Raw genomic sequence first — 10,204 nt, 5'->3', positions numbered from 1 at the left:
AAGAATGCTGACATAGCCTTTAGCTGGTAAATCATGCAGATGTTAGAGTGATGAGGTTCATAATGATAATAGTATTTCTTGCAAAGACATGCAGACAAGCAATTAAAGGGAATGGTACTAAAACCTAAAGGCTGACTGTGATGTGGGCTGCATTATTTGCAGCTAATTTGGCTACTAAAAATCCACTGCAGATTAGTACCTGATTAGTTATCCTATACCTCGTGATTGGTAATCCATATGATTAATAATCCTACATGATCTGTGTTTGTAGAGTTCATTTTGGAAGTGTTAAACAAAGAAAAATTATGTTTTATGAAATCGGAGCATCATGTACATTGATTGTCCTTATTCACAGCCTTGCTCATCATTTACTCAACAATCCCTAAATTCACATTGCCCACTGGCATCTGGAATGCTGAAATTCTTGTGAACTAGTCCATAATTCTTTACGGGTTTAAGTGCCTCTGTTTCATTACTAATTCTTTGCTTACTGTACTAATGTGAACACCACTTTGTATGACAGCCTTTCTTAAGTGCCATCCCAGCCTCTGGGGAGTCAAGTCCTTTATTTCACAGGAAATGGATCAGGATTACTTATAAAGGAAAGTTCATTGCATGCAAAAATTGTTTTTGCGGTTCTTTAGTGAGTGCTTGCTCATAGATAAGAAAAGTATCCACATATGTACAATTCCTAGAATCACAGAATCCTTAAGGTTGGAAGGGACCTCCAGAGGTCATCTAGTCCAACCCCCCTGCACACGCAGGGTCACCTGGAGCACGTGGCACAGGGCTGCGTCCAAGCGGGTTTGGAAGATCTCCAGAGAAGGAGACTCCACAGCCTCTCTGGGCAGCCTGTTCCAGGGCTCTGTCACCCTCACTGTCAAGAAATGTTTCCTTAAGTTCCCGTGGAACTTTTGGTGCTTCAGTTTGTGGCCATTTCCTCTAGTTCTGTCAGTGGCCACCACCGAAAAGAGGCCGCCCCCTCCTCATCATCCCTTCCCTTGAGATATTTATAGACACTGATCAGGTCCCCCCTCAGCCTCCTCTTCTCCAGGCTGAACAGACCCAGCTCCCTCAGCCTTTGCTCGCAGGGCAGATGTTCCAGGCCCCTGATCATCCTGGTAGCCCTGCGCTGGACTCCCTCCAGCAGCTCCACATCCCTCTTGTACTGGGGAGCCCAGAACTGCACACACACTACCCCAGATGTGGCCTCACCAATTAAAGTTGTAAACTCTGCAGTTAAATTCAGAGCCAGCCCAGTTGCTCTTGCAGTGATGCCATCAGGCAGCAAAGGCAACGTGAAGTTCTCCCTTGAAAGAGAGGGACTCCGTGGAAGGCAGTCAGGATGCAGACTCCCTGGGAGAGCAGGACGACGCGCTGGGCTCTGCGTGCCGTTGTTTCTTCCTCTCAGAGCTGAAGGATGCGGGTTCTGGGGGGGCTGTAGGATGGGGGTGTTAGCAGTGACTGGTGGATCTTGGGGGGGAAACAGAATTCAGAGCACTCTGTAAAGTACAGTAGGGATATAGCAAATTTCAGCCAGGGTTGAGTCAGCGTCGTCAGAGGTGGCCCAGTCAGATTCTTTATAGCCTCTAATTCTTATAAACATCTAGTTCTGTGGTGCTGGCACTAGCAAAAACAGTGCTGAAGCTGAAAGGAATTTTGCCTACGTGGTAGTAGCAGCATTGCACCCTGAAGAATCCTGTTCTGTGTGAACTGTGATGATCACACTTAATATATTTAAAAGAAGAAATTTATGACTGTATTAATAATTAATTGTAACTGTTAGCTTCCACACATATTAATTCTTCAGCTTTTGGAGGATGCAGCAATTACCCATTGATCATTAGAGTTATTGCACCATGCTGATTTATCTGTTTGAAAAACGTTATTTTTTTTTTTCAAATTGAAAACAGCTAATTGCTTTCCTGTATTCATTTATATTAAAGAGATCATTTCCTGATTGAATTTGCTGACAGCTCTAAAATATAAATGCAAGCCACATACTATTTTTATGTCTCTATTTATAGAGCAGTTAGATTTTATTCATTTAATTAAATAAAAAAGAGGAAGAAACTATCCTAGGTACTAGATATTCAGATCCAGAGTTGCTGTCTGGACAAAACTATTTTCAGCACAATAAAAGTAAGAGGTGAATGGTTGGAAAGGTGGATTTCCAACCTTTAGAGCTGCATCAGGATGAGTTCTTGGAGTGGCAAATGTGTTTGTCTGGATTTAACTACCATTTTGGATGCTCATTCCTTTTGCTAGTCACTGACATGCTTGCTATTTGACAAATGACCTGTGTGGGGAAGTGTTAAACCCATAATACTGGATATAAAGTGGTGCTGGATAATAACTGGAATAAAGTGGTACTGCAGAAATTACTGGTCTCAGTAGATTCAGTCAGAATTTGGCACAGGAAGGACTGGCCCCAATGTCCTTTGTAAGATATTAAGTAAGAGGTGCATCATCTTTTGGCTACAGGCTGTGATATTCCATAACATTATGGCTCTAACATTGGAAAAGTTATTTGCCAAAATATGTGAGGTTTCTGCTCCCAGAATTAATGTATTCTTCAGGCTATGGAGCCCAATATTTACATATTATGTGGACAGGACTTAGCCTGTGTGTTTTTAAAATAGCCCCCATCTATTTCTCTATTCATTCTCAATCACATTCCCATGGCTCTTGGAGCAGTTGTACTCTAGAGCGTCCACATATTGACATTTTTCTTGGGACATATGGGATCGCAGAAAATAAGTTAACAGTGACATAGCTGCCTTAAATCCAGTGCCCTTTCTAGTCCAGTGTCCTATTGAGGATGAGGGCACCTTCTGCCCGTGACTGTCCGAGGTGGGTAGTCCACGTGGCCAGCAACGTTGTTTAGAGGTCCCAGCAAGGAAGACAGACAGACCAGACCCAGCAGTGGTGTCCAGCAGTGCCTGCTGCAGCCTGGATGCATTAGCTTTCAGGATGCCAGGGGGTTGCACTGCCTGCACTTTTGCTCTTCACCCACATCCAGATTTTGGCAACATCTTCGTCTGGGTGAAGAGAGGGAAATGAGACAGGTAATAGAGGGTTCTGTGTTACCTTTGTCCTCTTAACCCAAAAGCAGTGCATTCCTATCCCCATTTTTATGGGGATTTAAATGTGGTAGAAAGAGGTAGCAGATTAATTATAGACCTATAGAGATAAAGACAGGATTTCTTAAATAAGCCTGTGACAGCCAGGAGAATTTGCTGCATTTTCATGGCAAAAAAGTTATTAAATGAAAATCAGTTTGAGATTATTTACCATTACCTGAGGCTATCCATGTAAATTAATGCAAGACCAGGCACTGTTTTTTATTTATGTATTTATTTATTTATTTGCAACTTTATGTAGCACATACATACTTTGAACCTACAGTGTATGGAGAGGCAGCTCTTAGTGCAGCCTCCACAGCTTCCAACACAGCACGAACGTGGTGGCCCCCCTAACATTCGGTGCGAGGAATAGACTGCTGAGTTCTAGCAGCAACTGCAGTTCAGCAGCTCTAAAGCCCTGAGTTCAGAGGATGAGAACACATGGGCAAGTGCAATATTCGTTCCCTAATCACCACAGAGTCTATCATGTATCTCCTTTCCCTTGGATGAAACGCCTTTCAGCAACATCAGCCCAAATGTTCGGAAGGAGATTTAGAGAAACATATGGCTGGCACTACCTCGCTGATGAATCAGTTCAGCAGAAAACATGCCTTTTCATTTACCTTCTCAGCCAATGCTTGGAGTTAATCACAGCAACTAAATGCCACCGCTGTGCCATATGGAAGCACAGCTAACTGCTACATAGATTTAAACACATACGGGAGAGTCATAGGAATTATGAGACCTGGGAGCACACATTAAACAGTCAGACAGGAATACTTGACAGAAAAGAGAGGAAAAAGTTGCACATACTTTGAATCTTACTCTTTCCAAGACACTCTGCCTTTTGGCTTAAGGTTTCACCTCGTTTGCTCCTTCATATTTCATTCTGCTCCGTGGGTTTTAACTGCTCAGTGGAATAGGCAGCAATGATACTGAAATGCAGCCCCGATCTCACCAAAATTGATGGCAGGAATTCCAATGGAGTTCAGTGTGCCAGAATTTCTCTCTTAATGTGGATTCAATTCTATGACAAAAGTTGACTTGAAAACCAAACCAAATAAAAATAAAACACCTGTCTGCTGTTTTTCTAAATGTTATAGGAAAATGCCATAACTGGATACTTCTCAAGTTACTCACTGTTATGATAAATTATTATGAGATTGTGTTTTGCTTCAGGGTTCCAGGTCTAAAGGGATTGGTTTGGCAACTTCGCTGTGTTCTCGCTTTAATCAATAACATAATCAAACAGGCCTTCTTCCACCAGAACTCTCTTGAAATGATTAGAAAAGATCTAGAGGCTACAAGGTGTCCTCAGTGAACACATTACTGTAAAAATCTCCTAACATTCATGAAAATTCTTTGGAAAAGGGCTATTTAAATGATGGACTCAAGTCCAAATCTGGATTATTAGTAAATTTTGTTTTTAAACAAAAAACAACCCAACTTTATGAGGTAACGTAGGATTTGTCTCACCTGCCTTTAGCTATCTCTAGTTTAAATATCTCACCTGAGCTTGCCTCTTGAGACTTTTCTTATGGTCAGTGGGAAAAAATACATGATTTTAAGACATGGCAGTAATTTGACCTACTTCATACATGTAGTTAAGGATGAGATGACTTGCTCTTTCCAGTGACTGGAAAGGGAGCCTAAAAGATAAATGTCTACACTGCAAATATGTATAGTGATGTGAAATATATTCCCTCTGTAATGGCCATTATCTTCCCGAAGGATAGTCCATATTTCTTAATACCAGAGTGCCAAGTGTACCGTGCCTGCCTGCAACCAGAGCTTTAATTGACCTTGGAGAAATTATGCAGTGCACATGGTAGAAGTTGGGCGGCCTTGGTGCAAAATGCTGGGTAAGGGGGAAAAGGAATGGCCCCAGAACTCAGTCAAGTGAATTTAAATATTAGAACACAAAGTGCTTCACCTCATAACATGGAAAATTGAACTTAAGAAACGTTACTATTTTTTGACACTAGATGGCAACAGTATACATTGGAAATAATGATTTCTCAGGTAGTAAAAATAAACGTTATTTACAGTAGAACTGATGGAAACACTTAGAGTATTTTTCAGAATAGTTTTTGCATGAAATCAGTAAAGTTAAATAGAGATTAAAGTACCATATGTCTTTGCTATCAAGATATAGTAGCTAAGAATACTCATCTAGATTTGACACACTAATGTTAGAGAAGTTTATAATTCTTTAGGATTAGAATATCACAAAGCAATGTTTATTAACATTTATTTCATCAATCTTAAAAAAAAGTTAAGTATATCCTTTAGTAACTGGCTGATGACAGAGCCAGGAGGTCAGAGGCTCTACTGAACAAACTGGGGAGCGAAGAGAGCTTGAGAGCAGTTTTGTTTTGTGATGAAATACCTTTTCAAGTTTACAAATCTGATGTTCATTTCTAGCCCTGCAAACAGGAAGGAGCAGACACTGAATGCTGGATAGCTCATTGGCATTTTCTTATACCTGAAATACTGAAGAGAGATGAAATTGTGGTATTTGTTTGGGAGGAGCCATCCAAACTGAACTTATTACTTCTCCTTTCCAGGAGCTAGCTTAGACATTTCTGTTTGGCCTGTGTCATTAGCCGGTAGAGAGGAAAAGAAGGATGTGAATTTTTGTGCTGGCAGATCCTTTTCCTTCCTAATGCACTTGGGATACCATGTTGAGGACAGAACATGTATGTATCTGCATGGGACTTCACAGCTGCTCAGGGCTGCCAGTCCATTTCTTACTGCTAAATGTTTTTTGAGCAATTTCTCTATCTTACTCACTCGTTTGCATTTGCTGGGTTCTTAGTAGTGCCATTTATGCGGAATTCATTATTATTTAAAGAATACACAAATGCACAAATTTATCCTTTTAATATTGTTACTAATTCTGAAAGAGAAAAAAATCATGTATTCTGTAGTTTTCTATTTTCTGCAATTTTCTAGACTATGGACAAGTTTCTTCTAAAACAAATATTAATTGTATTAGCATGCTGCACTGGCTTTTCTGTGGGACTAAGGGCAGTTGTTCTTGTGTCTATATAAAAATATAAAGATAATGAGATTTTTATATGCATATATAAGTGAATAATCTGAACCAACCTTCCTTCCTTCCTTCCTTCCTTCCTTCCTTCCTTCCTTCCTTCCTTCCTTCCTTCCTTNTTCCTTCCTTCCTTCCTTCCTTCCTTCCTTCCTTCCTTCCTTCCTTCCTTCCTTCCTTCCTTCCTTCCTTCCTTCCTTCCTTCCTTCCTTCCTCACTGAGAGAGTCTTCCCAACTATTAAGGGTCCTCTTTTCTCCCTTCAAGCAAAAGCTCAGAAGTCATCCATTTTATCTATATTTAGGTCCATACTAGGGCCAGATGTGCACCCATCTGTACCCATGATTCAGATTTTGAGCTTACCAGTGGGTATTTCTGTGGAGAAGAATTCCGTAGCATGAAGAAAGGATAAAATTTTGACCCAAGCTCAGAAGTTTAAGATCCATGGGATAGCTTTTAATTCTCATGTGACTATGAGGTTGATATATCCTAAAGGGAGATATTTTTGGAAGAGAGAAAAAAAATTACCTCTTTTTACTGTTAGCCATTCGGTAATGGTAACTTCACATTCGACAGATGAGGAATATGAGGCAGAGCGATGAAGTAAGTGAATTGCTGAAGGCTAAAAAGAAAATTTGTTTCAGAGCCCATATCAGAAGGGAGGAACTGCTGGCTTCCAATGTTGTGCTGTACCTCTCTCCATTACAATAGATCTATGACTCATCCTTAAAGCCAACAGTTATGTTTTATGGGTCTCCATACTGCTGACACTGCTATTGGTATTGGTGAGAAGGAAGGGACTTCTTTATGCATGTGCAGTAATAGTCATTCCTAACTCTTGTTAGCATTAATTCATGTTCAAAGCACTTAAAGTCTGAATCCAGCAAAACGTGTGATGTGTCATTCTTGACTTCCCAAGACAGCTCTTGGACTTACTTTTATATAGAAAATCCTATTTTTTTATTACCATTTTATAAAATGTAATTTCAAAAGTCTATAAAAATGATCTTGCAGTCATGTCAGCTTCCTGACACTGCCTCTTTCCCTCATCCTTAGGAGGCATTTATAAGGTGTGGTAAGCTTATTGGTGGCAACAATTCATGCAGAGAGACAAAAACCGAAATCCCAATATTTGCTATCTTGCCCTATCTCCATTTGTTTCAGCCTGAAAGGTACCTTCTGCTATTTTCTGTTTTTTTTTCAGATATAAAGTCTTTTATCTTCTCTCTCTTCTGGTGAATAATGTGTGCATGAGACGCCACTTTTTCTGGCACAGTAAGTAAAATCAGAAGTCCCATGGTAAACTCAAATGACACTTTCACTGGGGGAGAGAAAGAAGGAAATACAGGGTGTCTTGGAAGAGCAGAAATTGCTTCCAGGGCACTGCAAAACTCTGCTCCATAAAGTTTTTCAGTAGGGGCTTTTCCTATCTAATGTAGGCCGTACGTGTACACTTAGTCTAGTACATCTCAGATGACCATGATTCAAAACAATGTACGCTTAACATTAAACAGACAAATCAAGAATTCAGAAGTCAATGGAACTGTAGTAAATGCTAATGGACCTGCCTTGTTTCAAGACTTTAGTTGCACGGCAGCAGGCAGTAAAGTTTCAAGACTTTAGTGGCATGGCAATTCATGGTTACTCTACAGCTTGTGGAGAATATTCCAGTCTCCCAAACTTACAGTCTCTTTAAGGACATTGCTGGCTTCCCAAGGCCATGTGTCAGGGCCTGAGGACTTGGACTGTAATATTTATGGTGAAACAAGTGAAAACTATTTTGACAGTGTCACAGCAATTGATATTTTTAACAAGTCTAGCTAAAGTTCACTATGATATGCTGATTTGAAAGTAGTATAGAAGTAAAACCAAACACTTAACAGTAGAGGTGGTGAAGTATGTCAGAGTACAAGAAGATTAAGACTTCATGCCAAGCTATTTAACTTGATGTATGATAGAATAAAATATACACCATATGGTATCAGGGCACCAGTACTGGGAGTTAACCTCTGAACTGGTGAGGTATGGGATAAAGTTTGTATTGTGGAAATTTTGCTGGGTTCTTCAAATCATAGAACCATAGAATCCTTAAGACTGGAAGAGACCTGCAAAGGTCATCTAGTCCAACCCCCTACACACGTAAGGTCACTTAGAGCACGTGGCACAGGGCGGCATCCAAGCGGGTTTTAAAGATCTCCAGAGAAAGAGACTCGGCAACCTCTCTGGGCAGCCTGTTCCAGGGCTCTGTCACCCTCATTGTCAAGACATTTTTCCTTAAGTTCCTGTGGAACTTTTGGTGCTTCAGTTTGTGGCCATTTCCTCTAGTTCTGTCAGTGGCCACCACTGAAAAGAGGTCACCCCCTCCTCATCATCCCTTCCCTTGAGATATTTATAGACACTGATCAGGTCCCCCCTCAGCCTTCTCTTCTCCAGGCTGAGCAGGCCCAGCTCCCTCAGCCTTTGCTCATAGGACAGATGTTCCAGGCCCCTGATCATCCTGGTAGCCCTGCACTGGACTCTCTCCAGCAGCTCCACATCCCTCTTGTACTGGGAAGTCCAGAACTGGACACAGTGCTCTAGATGTGGCCTCACTAGGGCTGAGTAGAAGGGGATGATCACCTCCATCAACCTGCTGGAGACGGTCTTCTTAATGCACCCCAGAATACCATTGACCTTCTTGGCTACAAGGGCACTGCTGCCTCATGGTCAACTTGTTGTTCACCATGACGCTCACGGCTTTCTGTGCAGAGCTGCTCTGCAGAACATCAGTCCCCAGCCTGTAGTGGTGTCTAGAGTTTTTCTTCCCCCAAGTGCAGGACCTTGCACTTGCCCTTATTGAATTTCATAAGGTTTCTCTCTACCCAATTGTCCAAAACTATTGGACAACAACTATCAAAGAACTGTTTCTATAGATTGAACCAGTCCACAATAGAAGGATTGTTGTTGAGAGTGGCTAGAGAGCCAAAATGCGATGTCTGCTTTTGGTTGAGCTTTAACTAGTACTGCTCCTTTGGGGTTAAAACGTGGTGCACCTGTTCACAGTCCGTATCTGAAACTGCTCTCCTCATATTCTGTGCTAGCACTCTGTTTGCTTACCTACAGTTAACTGCCCATCTTGGACTCATTTGGAGTCCAACTGTCCATAAAGCTCATTTTACTTCAATTATTTCCTGATCAGTTAAGATCATCTGGATCACTTCAGATAACAGTTTCTAGAACATTTGCATTGGGCATTAAAAGGCCGTCTTATTTTCTGAGTCACTCCTGGAGTAAGTCTACTTAGTGGTGTGATAATAGCGTGAGGAGGAACCAGCCTTGAAATATCCTGAGGGAGATCTCACTGACCTGGTTGAACTGATGGCTTCAGCTGAGTTTTGGAACATGTTCTGTCTTCATCTACTGAATCCTGTCTGCCTCTGAACACCATAGGCTTCTTGGCAATTGTAGATTAGAAGGCAAATTTGCAGTGTGCTGTGATAGGAGCACATTGCATTCTGGCAGTCACAAAGTCATTAATAATCCCTAGAAGTCAAGAGCAGGTGGCATAGATTGACAATCACTGTGTAATATTGCATAGAAAAGGGGTGTCTGGGAATGAGGTTCCTGTGATCTTTTCCTGTCTCCCAGTCAGGTCTTTTTTCCTCAGCCATCAGCTGGATCGTTGCTGCAAAGGTGCAAAAGCTTAAAGAATCAGGCCTGCAGCTTTGGAATTCATGTAGAACTTTTGCATACTTGAATGTGAAATAAATTAACTTTTAGAGAGAAACAGTTTGATTGTGCTGCATACGACCTCGCTCACAACTAAGCATCAAACAGGAAAGGAATTTGGTAAGATGTTCCCCAGATCCAGAGAGGAATGAAATGACACTGGATTGTGGTGGAGATTGACATCTCAGACGAACATCCTATCACATTCCCACCACGTCTGGGAACAAGAAAGGGTTTTGGAATTGTTTGTAGGTTTTACCTTGACTTTCAGACATGAGCTCATGCAGATACTTAGCAAGGAAATCTGCACTGGCTTGTTTGCAT

This window comes from Nothoprocta perdicaria, unplaced genomic scaffold, assembly GCF_003342845.1.
Source record: "Nothoprocta perdicaria isolate Ctin4 unplaced genomic scaffold, notPer1 scaffold_136, whole genome shotgun sequence".
Lineage (NCBI taxonomy): Eukaryota > Metazoa > Chordata > Aves > Tinamiformes > Tinamidae > Nothoprocta > Nothoprocta perdicaria.
Note: the sequence above shows the minus strand (reverse complement) of the source record.